We start from the raw sequence: 20,254 nt of genomic DNA, 5'->3' as shown, positions 1-20,254 counted from the left end.
TTAAAAGTAGAAGCTCAAATTGTTTGGGCACAGACCTGGATAGTAAGACAGAACTCTGCAGGCTATCTCTGCAGTAGATTGCAACTCTGCCCCCTTTGGCAGTTCTATCTTGTCGGAAAATGTTATAGTTAGAGATAGACATTTCAGGGTTGTTGGTGGCCTTCCTAAGCCTGGATTCAGACACGGCTAGGACATCCGGGTTGGCAGTGTGCTAAACCAGTGAATAAAACAAACTTAGGGAGGAGGCTTCTAATGTTAACATGCATGAAACCAAGGCTTTTACGGTTACAGAAGTCAACAAATGAGAACACCTGGGGAATGGGAGTGGATCTAGGCACTGCAGGGCCTGGATAAACCTCTACATCAATAGAGGAACAGAGTAGGATAAGGGTATGGCTAAAGGCTATAAGAACTGGTTGTCTAGTACGTTCGGAACAGAGAGTAAAAGGAGCAGGTTTCTGGGCGTGGTAGAATATATTCAAGGCATAATGTACAGACAAAGGTATGGTAGGATGTGAATACAGTGGAGGTAAACCTAGGCAGTGAGTGACGATGAAAGAGGTGTTGTCTCTAGAGACACCATTTAAAGCAGGTGAGGTCACCACATGTGTGGGAGGTGGAACAAAAGGGTTAGCTAAGGCATATTGAGCAGGGCTTGGTGCTCTACAGTGAAATAAGGCAATAGTCACTAACCAAAACAGCAATGGACAAGGCTTATTGAAATTAGGGAGAGGCATGCGTAGCCGAGTGATCATAGAGGTCCAGTGGGTAGCTAGGCGGGCTGGAGACAAGATGATTCAGACAGCTAGCGGACCGGGGCTAGTAGGCTAGCAGAAGGGACGTCGCAGCGGAAGAAGTCTGTTGTAGCCCCCTCGTGAGGTTACGTCGGCAGACCAGTCATGATGGCTCAGCAGGGCTCCGTGTAGTAAAAGGGTCCAGGCCAAATGGCAAAATAGGTATAGTAGCCCAAGAAATTGGCTGATGGATCTCTTCAGCTAACAGTCCGATATGCTCTAGACATCTAGCGGGCCGCGGCTAGCAGATGGGCATTCAGGGGACGTCGCGACGGAGGAGCTTGTTTTAAAACACCCTCGGGCGGATTACGTCGATAGTCCAGTCGTGATGAATCGACGGGGCTCCGTATCGGCAGTAAAAGGGGTCCAGGCCAATTGGCAAAATAGGTATTGTAGCCCAAGGAGTGGGTGATGATAATCTTCATCTAGCTGGGAGATGGGGCTAGCATAGGCTAGCTCCAGGCTAATTGGTGCTTGCTTCGGGACAGCGACGTTAGCCAGGAGTAGCCACTCGGATAGCAGCAAGTTAGCTGCGATAATCCAGGTGAAAAGGTTCCGAGCTTGCAGTAGGAGTCCGGAGATATGGAATAGAAGAAGTCCGATATGCTCTGGGTTGAATCGCGCTGTGGAGACTGACAGGAGTTGTCCGGGCTAAAGGTTAGCTGATGACCGCTAGCAGTGGCTAGCTTACTACTAGCTAGCTGTTAGCTAGCTAGCTTCTTTTGGGGATTCCGGTTCTAAAGTAAAGAAAATTGCAGATCCATACCACATCGGGTGAGGCGGGTTTAAAAAATATTTTTAAAAATATATGCGAAGATAGATGTAAAAAGATATATACACGGGACATGACTAGACGAACACAAGACGCCTGACTGCTACGCCATCTTGGATGTTTTTTTTTTGTTGATGCGTTGGTATCGGGCCTAAATTTGCCTGCTCATATTTGCTTAAAATCACATGATGAACATTATTACAACATCAGATTTCAGTTTCATTAAAGCCATGTATCTTTTTTTATAACACATGACGTTTTCACATATGTTGATTTTTGGGAAGCTGCTAGAGGACAAATGAGGTTGAAAGTGATAATTTCCCTTATGTTGACTTTGCCACTGAAACGTAATTATTTTGCCAGTTGTTTTCTCTTGCAGAAACACATTGCAATTAAAATAAAAAATCTGCAATGAAAGTGAAGTTTCAAAGGTCCTCTGATGTTTGTTACTTTTATGCATATTCCCATGTAGGTGTTGTTGCATCAAACAACTAATTTTGAGTAAATTGTCCAAAGTAAATTGAGATCCAATTTACAATAACAGTTCTGTAAATTATTAAATTAAGTTATATCTAACCAATTTGAGATGCTGTAAGTAGTCTGCACTTAATAAATTGTTAATGAAACCCTAAAAGCAAAGTGTATATTATACATAAAAATACCTAATGTTGGAAATACTCAAAAAGCTGATGCAAACAGTTGCTTCAATCATTTTAAGTTTGTTTATGCTGTATCCAGTGCATATAAACGTTGATTTGTTTTGATGTGGCGTATAAGCCTAAGTGTCACAAGCGTGGGAGATGATATAAATCAACTGTGTCACAAGCTACTTAGTTGATTTATTGAATCTCCCACCGCCCTGTCCCTAGCCACGTTTTCCTTACTGTGACTGTGTTATCAGATAGGATCTGTATGGCTTGCATAGCCTGTTTACAATGAGATAGTTTAGATGGTTTTAAACTCCAGCAACGGAAGCTGCAGTGAATTTGACATTACCTAACTGACAACCATCTGTCAGTAAGTTATTGTAAAACGCACAGTAACCTAATGGCCAGAAACTGCTAGTAACTTACTTTGTTTTTTACATTCGCTTACACACTAATAGTGATACTTGAGGCACACTCAGTGAAACCATTATCTCATGTACCTAACCTTTAGACCAAGTCTGTAAAACAGCAAGCACATTATCTGCTTTACACTCAGTTTGCATTTGTAAAACACACTTTTTGCAAAACACTAAACACAGTTCTCTACATTAGACACATCATTCAAAACTAACAGGTCTTGTGTTTCGTTTGGAAAACACTGCCATTCCAAATGCCACACTCATTTACCGATTACCTACACCCAGTGCTCACGTGTGAAACACATAGCTATTTTCTACACTTAGAAATCAGAGCTTGAGCACTATAAATAGGCTTCAGGTTGGCTTTCTTGATTTGGACAACAATGGAGGCCAATTTTGGAGGGAGAGAGGAAGAGGAGTGAGAGTAAGAGGGGGAATCGGACGAGGACAAGTTGGAGGAAGAGGACAAGTTGGAGGATGAGGAGGAGGACAAGGACAAGCCTATTTGTTTATCTTCTACTATATTTGTTTTGTCTGTTACTGTTCATCCTGAAATCTGGATGAAAATACAATGTTCTGAGAAAGAAATACATAATTTTCCCCCCTTGCATTTCTGTTTATAGTGTAAATATATGCATACATACTGTATATATTTATGCACATACATGTACGTGTGAGTGCTATGACAAACTCTACTACCTCTGTTAGCCAAAATACAAAGTATACAAGCATTGGACACGATTTTGGTTCTTTTAGCGCCCATAATGAAATTCTTCAGAAAATGGGCGTGACTTTACAACGTTTTCAGATTTGCAGTCGAAGTCAGACGAGAACAGATACAAATTCACTTTTCAAATAAGTTAAGTTACTTTGGCTGACAATTTGTTAGCTAATCTATCCTTACGAACTGCATAACATATCCTTACAGCAGTATGTACCGATATGTTAGCTACCTATCGTTAGTTGCCTACTAATACAGCGAATTTGCCAGTATATTAACTATATGCTATCTAACTAACTAGCCAATGTTTATTGACTTGATTATTCACGTCATTCTTAGATTAGCTAAGTGGCATAGTTGTTGTGCGTTCTCAATGAACATTGTTAATTCGGGTACGTTTGTAAATACGCTCTGACTATCTACTCTGATTTCAGAGCACTCTCATCTGAGTGTGCCAGAGCGCAGAATAACTTGATTAATTTACGAATGCTCAACACCTGTTGAATATGTCCGGTGTCAATACACATTGGCAGAAAAGCATAATTAAATTGTTGCCAGCACCACAGTTATAGTCACCAACGCTCTGGATAACATGAGAACAGCCTAACCAGCTCTACTAAGGTGAGTAAAATGGTCAGAGTGAGGTGTTCTCTCATTTGTGACTGGAAGTAGCTAGCAAGCTATCCAAAGTTAGCCAATTAGCTTGGGTGCTTGACTGCTGTTGTGAGGTCAGAATGCTCGGATCAACCCTACTCCTCGGACAGAGCGTCCAGTGTGGGCGTTGAACACTCCGAATGAACAAACGGACAATCTGACAACGCTCTGAATTTACGAACACACTGCGAGCGCACTCTGGTTCTCTAGATTGAATTTACGAACACACCCAAAGTCATAAGATGTCTAGCTAAATAGCAAGAAATTGCATAGCAACAGCATCAACTTCCGGTAGACAGGTGTAGCGCTAGTATGCTCAACTGAAAGGATACCGTTCGTATACAGTATACTAAAATTAACTGAAAGTATTTGGTATATACTCATTAATTAAGAACTAATTTGTCTTTCAATTGCTGTCCAACCTGTATTTTTTTAGTCAAGTTTATGAATAGTTTTCGATAAGAATAGGTGCCGTTCCAAGATGGCGCCGGACAGATTGCTTGAGATTTTGGACACTATTCTCAATGTATAAGCACGATTTGTGCCGCTAAATATGCACATTTTCGAACAAACTCTATATGAATTGTGTAATATGATGTTACAGGACTGTCATCTGAAGAATTCTGAGAAGGTTAGTGAAATAATTAATATATTTTGGTGGTTTATACGTTATAGCTATTTTTGCCTTGAATCAATGCTGGTGTGATGTTCGCTATTGTGCTAAGCTAATATAACGCTATATTGTGTTTTCGCTGTAAAACACTTAGAAAATCTGAAATATTGTCTTGATTCACAAGATCTGTGTCTTTCATCTGCTGCACGCTGTGTATTTTTAAGAAATGTTTTATGATGAGTAATTAGCTAATACACGATGGTCTCTGTAGTTATTCTAGTCGTTTTAGTGAGAGTTGTGATGGGGGCTGCAATGGTAAACTATGATTTATACCTGAAATATGCACATTTTTCTAACAAAACCTATGCTATACAATAAATATGTTATCAGACTGTCATCTGATGAGGTTGTTTCTTGGTTAGTGGCTATTTATATCTTTATTTGGTCGAATTTGTGATAGCTGCTGATGGAGTAAAAAAAATGGGGGAGTATGGAAGTGGTGTCTTTTGCTAACGTGGTTAGCTAATAGATTTACATATTGTGTCTTCCCTGTAAAACATTTTAAAAATCAGAAATGATGGCTTTATTCACAAGATGTGTATCTTTCATTTGGTGTCTTGGACTTGTGATTTCATGAACATTTTATTATATGATATCCCTGTGGCTTTAGGCTAGGCTATGCTAGTCAGCTTTTGTGATGGGGGGGATCCCGGATCCGGGTTTGGTAGGCGTTAGAGTTTTAAGTATGTAGAATACTTAAGTGGTAATGCCTAAGAAGCCGGTGTTTGGAGGATATATTGGCACGGTGTTACCGTTTGTTTTCAACATACAATATTCAAATAATGATTGACATATTTTCATTAAAAACGTTTTTTGATTAATTTATTCAGACTATTTCATCCTTCCACAAGATATAGTCCCGACACAAATCTAGGATTGCTACCCAAGCCGGCTGGTCATTCATTCTATCGGTTCGGTTGCGAGAGACGCGACCCAGAAATGTCAGTCTTTTTGTTCTGTATCTATGGTCGTTCGTTCTAAATGTTTCATTACTATAGTGGCTGGCAATGTTCTTTTCCCTTGCTTGCTAGCTAGCCAACTACCGCTAACTTTCATTAACGTCAAAAAGTGCAGGCAGAATAACAACAAAGTAGCTCCATTTGTATTTGTTAAAGCTGCTTTCAAGTGACATTTATTAAATGGATTCACATACAAGGCATAACTAACATTAACAAAGCATTATTATAAGCATGATCAGAAAGCGAGAGAAATCATAGCCTGAAAGGCCATGCCCCAAAAGTCCACAGCAGGGACAGAAATGAGAAAGAACAATGAATCTTAGACCCTTTTCTAAGCATCTGAGTTGTTTGGATTCACAATCTGAGTTGGTGACCAATAGAGTGACTATAAAGTTAACCTCCAATCAGATCTCACTTACAGTACATGACGTCACCTCTGCCTCTCAGAGGTGAGACAATGGAGGTTGGCAAGATCAAAACAGAGAATGCTGAATTCCTAAGACAACACAGAGGACATTCTTACAGAGGTGACTCACAGAAGTAATCACAGCCAAAGGTGTTTCTAACATGTATTGACTCAGTGTGTTCTTTAAGTTTGACATTACAGAGTATTTATTGTAGATTGACAAAACAAATTAATTAAAATGATTTTAATCCCACTTTGTAACACAATAAAATTTGAAGAAATCCAAAGGGTAGGAACACTTTTGCAAGGCACTGTGTTTTAGACCAGGGCTCTCCAACCCTGTTCCTGGAGAGCTACCGTCCTGTAGGTTTTCACTCTAACCCCAGTTGTAACTTGATTCAGTTTATCAACCAGCTAATTCTTAGAATCCGGTGTGCGACAGTATACTAGCTTTGGAGTGAAAATCTACAAAACATTAGCTTTCCAGGAACCATGTTGAAGAGCCTTGTTTTAAACTATGCCCCCAAATTATGCTATTGAGTCCCCGCCAGCACATTGCTCCACCTACGTTTTAAACATTGACTATGTTGGGAAGAAAAATGTGCCATTATACTAGATTTTGCGCACATGTACCCTTAAAGGTACTGACCTGTACCATGTGAGGACCTAAAAGTGTGTGCCACAAGTTCATATGACTATACTACACTTGTAATTTACATAATTCAATGAAAACCCACAGTTCTCATTCACACTCGCTCGCTCAAGCGCTAAAGCACCAGACAGAATACATGTCCTATTACTGCAGGTCCAACAACTGCGACATTCAAATATACCAACATTTATTTGAAATGCAGCCATACACATCAACAATCGTTGTTTTATATAGCTTATTAATAACACAAGATAAACTATAGCCTATCAAAACTAATTTCCTTTTAGAATATATAGATATATATACAGATAGAATATCTGTAATGATGGGCTTTTATTTTGAAAAATACTTACGAATGATAATGAATAAATGTGTTATGAAGGTATACTACAGTACTTACAAAGGTGGTATAATTGGTTTCATTAAGTTGAACTACGTTGTCTTGAGCGAGTGAGCGAGAATGAGAATTGCTTGTTTTCATTGAATTGATGTAAATGACGAGTCTCATTTGAATTTCCTGCAGCACAGAAAAATGATCTGTGACAACAGAGTGATCAAATTAGAAAATGACATGAAATGTTTTATGTAAACCTCCTTCAAGATTAGATAATATGTGCATACAACACAAAATCAATAAAATTATATCATATTATTGTTGTATAGGGTGAAGAAATGGCCTAATACATTGGCTACAGTTACTGCTACTATTATAATACATTCCCAAATGAAAAATAAAGGAAAGAGAACTACATTTTAGTCAATGCTGATAGTATATTTCAACACCAGATATTGATAAATAATTCATGTAATTGTAGTTTTCAAGAGGTATGTTATATCTTAAATCTTGATTAAATCTCATTTCTTAAATCCATCCAACCCTTAACAGATTAGAACATACTCACATTCAAGAAATATATCTAAAAAATGACATCTCAGAGCTCTTAGAAACTAATATGAAAATCTATCACAAAAGCCCCTCATTTAATCACAGAAAAAGGAATAAACTGGAAGTAATGTCAAAATGGTTTACATACCCCAGAAGGAAGAATATTCCAGCAATGAAAAGCAGAACATATGGCTTAATAAAGCGCATTGTTCCTCCAATATTGTCACAAAAGGATTTAGTTGATCCTATTAATACTGGTCACAAGTACGACAGTAGATAAATCGATCACCAGTAATGTAAATCAATCCTTGTCTGGATTTAGGACCCAGTAAAATATGTTTGATATCAGTTTAAACTGGTGGGACAGGCAAAATGTGTGTGCATTTTGTGTAGCCTATAATGAGGGAGCGGTTGATGTTGTGTCTGTGCTTCCTCCTTTGGCTCTTTCCTTTTTTCGTTCTCTTTGGGTGATTCCCAAATAACTCCCTTCCCCTCACCCCTTCATTTACACGTTCATGCACGCCTCTTTGTCATATGCAGAAGCAGGGTGGGGTTAGCAGGAGGCTGGATTTAGGAACACACGGACAACACAGAGTGCGCAGACAGGCGTGTGAAGGCCAGCACGGGAGAGATGAACAGAGGCAACTGCTGTCTGTGTTGCTTCTGTTCATATAATCTCAGACATAAATTACTGCAGTTTAAGACGCTCCATAGAAGGTACTATAAGCTAGTTAAACTGAATATCTTGCACTTCATTATTCTTCTGGAGTTGTAAAACACACAAAAGGGGACATAATTGTATGTGTTATGGTCTTGTGAAGGTTGGCTGAATTCTGGCAAAGACTATGTCTACAGATTCTCCCTGTTTTTGTTTTCTTGGAAATGTTGATACTGGAGACTGTTATCAGAAGAAACTGTGTAACCTAGCATTTATAGCGGCTAATAAATGCATTTCTATTCATTTGAAGGTTGGTTATCCTCCCACAATGTCACAATGGATGGCAGAAATGTCAAGTTATGTATCACTAAATTTAATTTATTACAAGATTAAGGGTACACTGTGCAACTTTCATAAGGTCTGGATTCCTATAATGGAATACTGTATGACAAAAGGAGTCGGTATTGAAAACATGACCACGTCAGGGGAGATACCTATTTAGGCAATCCTTAGCTGCTGGACTGCTCAGTCCTGGCCCTGGGGGTCTGCCGTACTGTTGGTTGTCACTCTGGCCTTGGCCTAATAGACCTGAAACCAATAATGAACGTTTCCTAAAGCTGAGTGGGGTGTGTTGTGATGGGGCGCGGCAGGCCCGGGCACCCCTAGAGACAGGATGGGGTGACCCAGCCACAGTGTGTGCAAGTAAAAATAGCTCTGCAGTATATGGAGGATGCACTGTTTCTGTGTGTTAATGTGTAGGAGGTTTATGTGTGTTTTTATTAAACTTTTGATTTCCAAACCTTTGAGACGTGGGAAGGAAGAAAAAAGATGGGAAGGAAGTTGTGTTGGGGAGAGAGTTGAGTTATTGACTAGACTGGTAGTGGTGCAGGTGGCTCGGGCTGAAATTTGATATAGAAGATGTCTTAATAACGACAATCAAAAGTTAAGTCTTTGTACTTTATTTGTAAGAGTTGTTCATTTGTTACGCTGTTGGTTAAAGCTGTAACACAATATTGATTATTGAATTATCATTGATCTAGTTCAGTCTTATCAATCAATTAAACATATTCAATAACGATCTCTTTGTCATGCCCTGAACTTAGAGAGCCTTTTTATGTCTCTATTTGGTTTGGTCAGGGTGTGATTTGGGGTGGGCATTCTATGTTTTGTTTTCTATGTTTTGGCTGGGTATGGTTCTCAATCATGGACAGCTGTCTATCGTTGTCTCTGATTGGGAACCATACTTAGGTAGCCCTTTTCCCTCCTTTCAGTGTGGGAAGTTGTCTTTGTTTGTGGCACTATAGCCCTTAAGCTTCACGGTTGTTTTTAATTTGTTGTTTTGTTGGCGACATTTGAAATAAAAAGAACTCCGCTCACCACGCTGCACCTTGGTCTTCTTCCAGCATCGTCCGTGACAGAACTTCCCAACTAAAAAGGACCAAGCAGCATGGTAAAAAGGAGGACTGGACATGGGATGACATCCTGGACGGCAAAGGATCCTGGACATGGGAGGAGATCCTGGCTGGAAGGGATCGCCTTCCATGGGAACAGGTGGAAGCAGCCAGGAAGGCGGAGGCAGCTGGTAAAGGGGCCCATCGTTACGAGGGAACGCGGCTGGCAAGGAAGCCTGAGAGGCAGCCCCCCCCTCCAAAAAAAATTGGGGGGCACACGGGGAGATTGTCGGAGTCAGGTTATAGACCTGAGCCAACTCCCCGTGCTTACCGTGGCGAGCGTCGTACCGGTCCGTTTGTTTTTCGTTTGTTGTTTTGTTGGCGACATTTTAAATAAAAAGAGAAATGTACGCTTACCACGCTGCACCTTGGTCTTCTTGCAGCATCGGCCGTGACACTCTTACCTAGCTTGATGACTGTGTGCATTTTTGCTTCCTTTTTGTATTTCCAAATACACACGGGTATAAGGGCCATGGGTCATATTAGATTGTGTAGAAATTCAGGCAATGAGCTCAAGACGTCCCAAGAAATGCGAAGACCCCAGACCCCCTGCCAAGGGAGTGAAATTATGGAGGGTGTAGGGGCTGATTAGACCCTCCGATAGCCACTTTGATGAGTCAGCTACATTGCCGGCTAGTGGTATAGATGCGGAAATGCGCTCAACTGTTACTGAGGTTTATATCTTGTAAAATGACAGGGGGTATTTGTTCATTTGAATTCCATGCTCGTTGTATTATTTAAATGTGGAACATGATTTACCTCATTCAAGTCAGTGTCCTGAAGTCAGTGTCCCGAAGTCAGGGTCCTGAAATCATTGGTCCACCCCTAGCCAGATGAGTCAGAAGGTCCACCTCAGGAGAAAAATTCTGTTTTAAAGCTAATTTCTTGTAAGGTGTATTGAGGATTCTTTTAAAGTTGAAAACAGACTCAAAATTCGACGACTTGATTAGAAGTTCATTTGAGATTATTTGGGCATGAAATGTAGAGTATGCTAACTTGGGGACATTGAATTACATTGGTTTATGTTAAGAAAAATCCTAATATTAATTACAGTGCCTTCGGAAAGTATTCAGACCCCTTGACTTTCCCCCCTCATCAATCTACACACAATATCCCATAACGACAAAGCAAAAACAGGTTTTTATCAATTTTAGCATATGTATTACAAATAAAATACTGAAATACCTTATTTACATAAGTCTTCAAACCCTTTGCTATGAGACGTGAAAGTGAGCTCAGATGCATCTTGTTTCCATTGATCATCTTTGAGATGTTTCTACAACTTGATTGGAGTCCAACTGTGGTACATTTAATTGTTTGGACATGATTTGGAAAGGCACACACCTGTCGATATAAGATCTATTGGGAATTTTCCAGTGCCTTTACAATTTTCCAGTACCTACACTGTTTTCTTCAAAGTAGTAAGCAGAATCAATATATGGTTAACCATTAGACATATGTAAGCTGAATGTAAGCAGAATCCTAAAAAAAAGTGTTAAACAAATCTAAATATATTTTACCTTTGAGATTCTTCAATGTAGCCACCCTTTGCTTTGATGACAGCTTTGCACACTGTTGGCATACTCTCATTCTGATCGAAACCTCCATTGACAATTCACAGCAAGCTCTACGAGACGAGCTTAATGATCCTATCAAACTGGATGATCGCATTAAGAGTAACGCTGACCAAGATTGCGACCGAACTTGAAGGAGAGGAAAATTAACAAGCATAAACGCGATTTGGAAGAAAATAACAACAGACTCATATACCTCTGGCAGAGATCCTGAGCACAATAAACCACATAACAGGAAGAGACATGCCGTTGACATACGCAGAGTCCCTCTGTCAGACCATCGATCGACAGACAGCGCAACCTATGGTTCCTCTACCAATGGTGAGCGTTGTTTCTACAACAGAGGGCAGGGACACCGGGAACAATGTCAGGGACAACACCCCAGTACGTAAGATGGTTTGACACACACGTCGGGGGAAGAAGAAATCCACTGCCACCACACGATACCTACCAATTGAGATCCAGGACGGACCCCAAGTCCAACAGGAGCCAATTGTCTTAAACTTATCAAGTAAGAGCCTGACACTAGCCCACCTTGGTGTTCTCAATAAGGGGTTATCATTTGTACCTACTACATACAATAATGACTTTGATGTCCAGATAGATCTATTCAAGTTTTTCTGTAATCTTTGATTGCGTGAGTTCTTTGAAAAGAGTGACAAGAGCATCATCAACATGTATTAAATGCAATTGATTGGACATGATTTGGAAAGGCACCTAACCCTAAGGTCACACAGTTGACAGTGTAACAATACTGCTAGTACGAACTCGAACCCAGGCACAGAGAAACACAGCAAGCAGAGGTAAGGGTAAATCCAGAACTTTTACTTAGTCTTAACAGAAACAAGGCAACCACACGAGCACACCAATAAAACATGAAACTTAAGCAAAGATACAGGCCAACTGAGGAACCTAAATAACAAGGCAACCAGGTGAACAGAGAAAGTAATTTAACACAGGTGAATCCAAAAAGTAATAATCAGGGTAACCTGGAAACTAGAAAACAGGATAAGGGTGCCCTCCAGCGGTAACCTAAGGAAACAACAATCAAATAACACAGAAACTGTGACAGACGGTGCATATTAGAGCAAAAACCAAGCCCTTACGGTGAAGCATGGTGGTGGCAGCATCATGCTGTTGGGATGTTTTTCAGCAGAAGGGACTAGGAGACTAGTCAGGATCGAGGGAAAGATATACGGAGCAAAGTACAGAGAGATCTGTGATGAAAACCTGCTCCAGAGCGCTCAGGACTTCAGACTGGGGTGAAGGTTCACCTTCCAACAGGACAACGACCCTAAGCATACAGCCAAGACAACGCAAGAGTGGCTTCGGGACAAGTCTCTGAATGTCCTTGAGTGGCCCAGCCAGAGCCCGGACTTGACCTGATCGAACATCACTGGAGAGACCTGAAAATAGCTGTGCAGCGACGCTCCCTATCCAACATGACAGACCTGAAGAGGATCTGAAGAGAAGAATGGCAGAAACTCCCCAAATACAGATGTGCCAATGTTGTAGCATGATACCCAAGAAGACTCAAGGCTGTAATCACTGCCAAAGGTCCTTCAACAAAGTCCTGAGTAAAGGGTCTAAATACTTATGTAAATGTGATATTTCTGTTTTTATTGTTAATACAGTTGCAAAAATGTCTAAAACACGTTTTTTGCTTTGTCATTATGGGGTATTGTGTGTAGATTGATGAGGGGGAAAATGAATTTAATCAATTTTAGAAAAACGATGTGACGTAAGAGAGATTAAAGTAGATGTCACGTGTCAAAATATTGATTGATGACCCTAAGTCCAGCTGTCAAAATAATGATTGATGACCCTATGGCCTGCTGACGTGTGCAAGCCCAGGGTTTCCTGTCCTGACCCCCCTTTTGGTTTGTTCTCAGGGCTTAGAGTGTGTAAAAGCGTTTTATGCTGTTTTTGAATTTGTCATGCTGTTTGATGTCATGTGTCCTGTTGGGGGCACGGGGTGGTTGGGGGTGTGTGTGCTGAACATTTCAAAGAGTAAGGCCCTCCGGGGTTGTTGTCTAGGAAACACTAATGTCAGGGGCTTTGCAACAGCCTTATAAAGCCCCGGAACAATCCCTGTTTAAGCCTGTACAAGATCTTAAAAATAACCATGGAATTTGGGATCGGTGACAAAGCAGTGATGACTGTAACAACTGAAGCAGGCCCTAGGGTTGTCCATAGAGCACGGGCAAAGTATCAACCCGCAATATATGATGCTCCAAAAAAACGTTTTTTAAATGTGTATAGAACCCAAATACCGCCAGCAAATGCGCTGAAAGATCAAGTGTTGATGTCTAATGGCCAGCTGTGGGGGTATCGGTTTGATTACCTGGCCTGTAGAGTGACCCTCTATACGGTAGCTGAAGGAGAAGAATATACAGACCAGACTGTAGGCTTGGACTATGGTGTTGAAGACTGGTCGGTTTTTCGCAAGGTTGTGTGTCCTGAACTGGGCCTTATCACCAAGGGGTATAGTGTGTTCACGGGCCACGAGACCCGTTGGGAAGGTACCCCTGACTCCTCAGGACGAATATTTCACAGGGTGAAAATACAAAGACAGAATGGACGTCCGTGCAGCTGCGTGGAGTTCTATATCGGCACCGAGGAAATCCGAAACCAAAACATTAGGGAGGGTGGCCTGACTGGTGATTCCAGACTGCGTCTGCTTATTCCTTTTAAAAGTTGGGATGTAATGGAATTGAACATGTTGCAGGCGTTGGATGCTCTCTTTGTACAGAGCCAACAGCGGCAGAGCCTTGTTCATTTAAAGAAGTGCATAATATATACGAATCGTAAAGATTACGATTCAAAAGAGCCTCAAGAAGATACAGCGTCAGAAGAAAACTAAGTAAGCGGATGCTTTAACCACACCCAGATACCCAAAGGCCTGGTTCTACAATAAAAAGAAAAAAGCAGACAGTTCTTCACTTCATCATACACCATGGATATCCAGACCATCTACGAGGACTCCGCTACGTCATGGGGGCCCGACACTAAGGACTCAATGCCACGAAGTCCTACACTCTACTCCCCCCTGGCAAGACCCGAGACACCCCCTACATTTACACAACCTGAGGATGTGTTTGATGGGGTGGCCAGTACTATTTTTGTGGACACAATCAAGGCCTCTGTAGCTACACTTTTAGACGTGGTGATTGGCGAATATATACGTGAAAAATGCATCGGCTGTGAGATCAATCATCCCAGCCAGCGTCGTCATCCTTGCCTATACGACCCTCCTAGATACTACTTTTTCAATCATTTTGAGGAGCTGGTGAAAAGACTGTGGTCCTGCCGGTTTATACCAGCGCTGGTCATCGCCCTGGAGTCTATGGGTCTTGTGCCTTCTATCCCTAGAGTTTACGGGGTAACCGAAGCCTTCCTACATGAACTGAAGGAGGCCATCTTCATCCACGAGAAACTCAAAGAAATCCGACACACCCTGGTGGACGACAACAAATACAGGGAAGCTGTGGTGGCTGATGTGATGCTTTTCTGGCTCAATAAATCCCAAGAGACCGAGTGACATTTTGTTATTTAGACGTAAAGCTATGGGTAACTATGTGTCTACGATGTTTGAGCGAATAAATACATTTTTTCTTTTGAGAGACCTTACAAATGTTATGCATCAGATTATTGAAAATAAAGTGAACAATGTATCGTTCTACACGACACACAATACCTGGACTAATGTAGAGCGTTTGCTGAAAATGGAACAAATCATGAATCATGTCCGACATACGGGCGAGAGTTTACAATGGACACATATGGTATCAAGAATTGTTGATGATTCTGAAGAACTAGAAATAACTTTGGCTAAGATTTTACATTATTTGTTTGAACCACCATTTAATGTGAACGTGTATCATATTTGTTGTTTATATGCTTATATATCAGACGTGTGTGTTTTAAAAATTCAGCGACACAAACCTGTAAATCTAAACCATATATACAAGGTGTTGCATGCTGTGATTGTTGAGAAAACTGGGACTCGTATCTTGCAACAAATCCTGAATTGTCTGTATACGTAATACTTGTTGCATTCTTAAAATAAAAATTCACAAACTGAAATGTTGTCGTTATATGAAAGTGGCTCATTAACGTTATTGTACCTCAGAGAGGCAAGAAGGATGGCTGAGCAGCTGTTGAAAAACATATATTATAATCCCGCTAACCCCGGGTCTTATGGGGGTAAAGAGCATTTACAGAGAGCTATAGTCGAAGAAACAGTAGCCTGTTAAGCGATGCTAAAGTGAATGAGTGGTTATCAGAGCAGGATGCCTATACTCTCCATAAACCTGTAAGAAAACAATTTCCAAGAAATAGAGTTTTTTCTACGCATCCCTTATCCCAATTTCAGGCGGATCTATGTGACATGCAGTCCCTGGCCGATAAAAATGATGGAAATCGCTACATGCTAACGGTTATAGATATTTTCTCTAAATTAGCCTATGTAAGGGTGTTAAAAATAAGAGCGGGGCAGAGGTGACCGGGCCTTTGACTCGATCTTGAAGGCAGGAGCGCACCCAAGAAGTGCAACTGATGGCGGAAAAGAATTTTTTATAATACATTTCAGAAGCTAATGAATAAGTATAATATAGTACATTTTGCTACAGGCTCTGATTTGAAAGCTTCGGTTGTGGAACGCTTTAATAGGACTTGAAGGAGCGGATGTGGAGATATTTTACAGCTCACAACACACACAGATATACAGATATCGTTCAGGATTTAGTAAAGGGGTACAACAACAGCTACCATAAGAGTATACTTATGAAGCCCTCTGAGGTCTCTTCTGAAAACTCTTTTCAAGTCTTTAAAAATCGTATGGTTTGTTCCCACTTCGCCGTAAGAAAAAAATGACTTTTAAATTCCTAGTGGGTGACTTGGTGCGTATATCGAAGTTGAGGGGTGTTTTCGACAAAAAATACGAACAAGGTTACAGCTCGGAGTTGTTTACCGTTACAGAATGTCTGCTACGCATACCCCCGTTCTACAAGTTAAAAGATTATGACGGGATCTTATAGAGGGATCTTTTTATGAGAAGGAATTACAGAAGGTCCAGTTGGGTAAGACAAAGTCTTTCACGTGGAGGAGATTCTAGATCAGAAGAGAGAAAAGGGTAAAAAATGGTTGCTGGTCCGCTGGAAAAACTGGCCCCAAAAGTTCAACAGTTGGGTATTGGAGCACGTGTGGTGGATGCAACGGGTGTTAACTTAAACCCTCAGTCAGGATAACTAGCGCATCATTCGCGTGTACACAGTTGTGCATCATGGAACACAGCGGCTTCTACCTGACTCTCCCCAGTAATGCGTCTGCACATATATACCGTAATAATCAGAGTTCGAATTATACAACCAATTTTCCAAAGCCTATAGAGTTATCAGAGCTTGGGAAGTAGGTCTCAGCGAGATTACATGCCCCATAGTTGGTATAATATCAAAGATAAGGACCGTGATTTTTATTGCAAAAAGTTATCGGAACCTGCGAAACTTATTAAGCTTAAAGGTTTCTATAGAACCGTCGACAGGATCGTCTCAGAGTTGAATGAACACCTAACCCTGAACAGGATGGAAATATTCCTATTCTACAACCCTATCCATAAAAGGATACAAATCTCAGGGCCTGCTAACGGTGGTATAAAGACCAGCGGTAATTTATCCTACATGTTGGGGATGGGTCCCAATAAATGGACGTATGTGAAAGATAAATTATTCCCATCCCTGCGGATATACATGCAGGATTTTACAACATATTTGTGTATACCGACATCATAACCTATCAAAGGGTCGAGACACATGTTGCCCCTCCTGCGAACGTTCATATAGACGGAAAGGATGGGGACATCGTCACTGTCAATTATGACAAGCCGCACTACGTACATGTCAGCAAGAAATATATTGAAAACATTCTGGTTGAGCTTAAAACGGATCAGAACGAAAACATTGAATTTACTTATGGTAAAACGATTGTAAAACTCCACTTTAGACCCACCAAAACCTCTCTACATATATAATATTTGGTATATATTTATAACATATACAAATAAAAGGGTTATGGAGCACCATCAGCTCGACCCTAACCGTTATGTTTCATACTATGTGGATCAAGTTGGTAATGGACTACCAGGATATCATGGAGCACCGACAATGTACGTGCGGGGATAGGGGGTAATTTCGTAACCTCTTTAGGATGGTTTTACCGTTTATAAAGAGGCTTCAGCATAGCAAACCACATTTAAAATCAGCGGCTAAAAATATAGTAAGTGAGGTTGTAGCAAATGCTATGACCCGAAGGGCGTCACCAGATGTGGAGCATCAAGAAGCTCGGGGCTTATGATATTGTCTCGAAGGCCAAAAAAGGACCCCCAGGTTTAAGACGCAGGCCGGCACCTAAAAAGCGGAGGTTAACTGTTAAAAGAACCTCAGTAAGTCAAAGACGTGGTAAAGTGAGGAGGTCTACCAAAAACGACAAAAAGAATACTAGGAAGTATTTTCTAAAAGAATAAGTGACATGGCTCTTTTACACCGAATGTCCTCTGAAGCTATAGAACAGAACTCGATCTTTTCACGGCACCGTTAAGCAGCATCAATAGACAGGCCAGTTATGTGGAGATAGCCCCCCTCTCGGCTATTACAGATAACGGGCCTATCGAATTTTTCATACCCGGCCACGTGACAACTATCTGACCTCAACAACACCTTGGTGCATTTACGTCTAAAAGGACCAAAAGAGATGGGTCTAATATTGCAGGCGATGCCAAAGTGAGTCTCATTAATTACCCTTGGCCACCATCTTCTCCCAAGTGGATGTGACTTTGGGTGAACGCCTAATCAGTCAAAGCAGCGCCACATACCCATAAGAGCCATCATGGAGTGTTTGCTAAACTATCCGAAGACCTCTCAAAACACAATTTAGCGCCGGGTTGTTTAGCAAGGATACTGCAGGAGCCGCTATGGAATCGACGACCCTTCCACCGGTGCAAACAAAGGACTGGCGGCACGCGCTCGCTACTGCGCCGAATCTCGAGAGTTTCATTTCTAGGCCCTATACACTCTGACATTTTCTTTCAAGAACGGTTGCTCTTAAATTCTGTTGATTTAAGATTAAAATTAACCAGGGCCAAGGATGAGTTTTGCCTGATGTCTCCCCAAGACGGGGATTTTAGTTTGAAAGTGTTGGGGGCCACCCTTTTTTATAAAAAAGTGTCTGTATCTCCGGCAGTACGCCTGGGTCACTCACATGCTTTGATGAAAGGAAATGCCCTTTACCCTCTCCAAAGAATTACCATGAAAACCTTTAGCATACCTGTGGCAGTAGAATCTGTCAGTCAAGAAAACCTATTTCTAGCCCTTTACCTAGATATGTGGTTATAGGTCTGGTTGATCACGCCTCTAATACGGGGAGTTTAGATAAAAAAACTTTAATTTTCAACACTTCAATGCAGGTATGTAGTCTCTGTCAGGACGGACGTCAGGTTTCCGGCTTTCCAACCCCAATTTAACAACAACATATCTGTGCAAATTTTACAATCTATTCCTGGCTACAGGGCGACATCTCAAAGATCTCTCTTTGCCTATTGACAGAAATGATTTTGCAGAGGGTTACACGTTGTATGCTTTCAATTTATCCCCTGATGATGACACCTCAGGAAATCTGTCTGTGATGTCCCAAGGTAACCTCAGGCTGGAAATGTGTTTCCGTACACCTTTAACCTGTACAGTTAGCATGATTGTTTACGCATGCTCTGATTCAATCTTGGAAGTGAATGCCCGAAGACAGGTCTTAGTGGATTATTATTAAGGACCTTTGAGCAAAGACATGAATACCCAAGATGGAAGGGCTCATGAGCCGCTTGATTGGAAAACAATTTTGTGGAGTGATGGCTTGTGATGAATTACCTATTGAGATATGGCCTGAGAGGCCTGCAATGTTTATTGTCAATACCCATCCTAAACACATGCCTGGTGAACATTGGCTAGCTATGACATTAGAACAGGAAGGTGGAAGAAAAATCTCAACTTTTTTGATTCCTATGGCTTTCCCCCCGTTTTTCACATTTCCCTAAATCTATTAAAGATTTTTTGACCCTAAATGGTTCAAAGATCTACTACAGCATCAAACAAGTGCAAGATAACCTTTCCACTACATGCGTCCACTGTGTATTTTCCTGTGCCAAAGAGCCCGGGGAGTTTCTTTTGAAGATGTTATGTCTCTTTATAAGGATGATTTAAGAAGTAATGATAACCTTGTATCTTGTTTTGTTAGAAAATATCAAAAGTGTTCAAATGTGTGTCCTTTAAGAACGCGTAATCAAGGCGTATGCTCACGTCATATGTTTCAAGAATGCCACAAATGTTAAATTGCTTATTTTTCAAATAAAAAATTTATTGAATTTAATCATAGTCATTCAAAAGTCATTTTCAAAAGTCTAACCACGCCGAGAGATCGGGATTAGGAAAAGGTCCTGAGACGTTCATGGAGTAAATGAGTTAGCATCATCGTTTTCATAGGGGGACGGTGTCGTTGGGGCATCTTTAGGGGTGCTGTATCTCGTTGAAGGCTTTTGTTTTAAAGCTTGAATCTCGTATGCAGCGAGCGGTATGTGGGGCTGAATCAAACCTCGAGGGGGGATGAAGGGATCTCGTCCTTTCTTAGTATTCGTCCTGAGGACGGTTTTGTCTGGTATTGTCATCGCTCTCCGCTCTCGACTTGTAGCCCGATCCGGGATTGCTGTGCCTTGTTTGTCCTTTCTCCTAGCGAAGGAAATGAGATGCAAGATAGTGCGTTCGCTGCTTTAGCGGCTAAGTTTACAATTGGTCAATCATTCTTTACACTCTCCCGCGGGTCCGGGTTGTTTTTCCTCTGTGTTCTTGGCTTTTTTCCTTGCCTCGCTCCTTTTCCTGTCTTGCCTTTTCGAGCCTCTTTATCTTCTTCCCCCTCTGTTAAGTGTTTCGTTGGGGTCTTGGGGCCGCT

General features: G+C 41.2%; 1 protein-coding gene across 1 annotated transcript in view; it reads left to right on the top strand.

Annotated features, from left to right (window-relative positions):
- The window catches only part of LOC120043973 (interferon a3-like), a 34,188-nt gene that overhangs the window by 12,871 nt on the left and 1,063 nt on the right, over positions 1–20,254 (top strand). The gene's annotated exons all lie outside the window — the stretch shown is intronic.

Source organism: Salvelinus namaycush, chromosome 3 (genome assembly GCF_016432855.1).
Source record: "Salvelinus namaycush isolate Seneca chromosome 3, SaNama_1.0, whole genome shotgun sequence".
In the NCBI taxonomy this organism is placed as follows: Eukaryota; Metazoa; Chordata; class Actinopteri; order Salmoniformes; family Salmonidae; genus Salvelinus; species Salvelinus namaycush.
The sequence above is the reverse complement of the archived record's forward strand: the minus strand, read 5'-3'. Positions and strand labels throughout refer to the sequence as shown.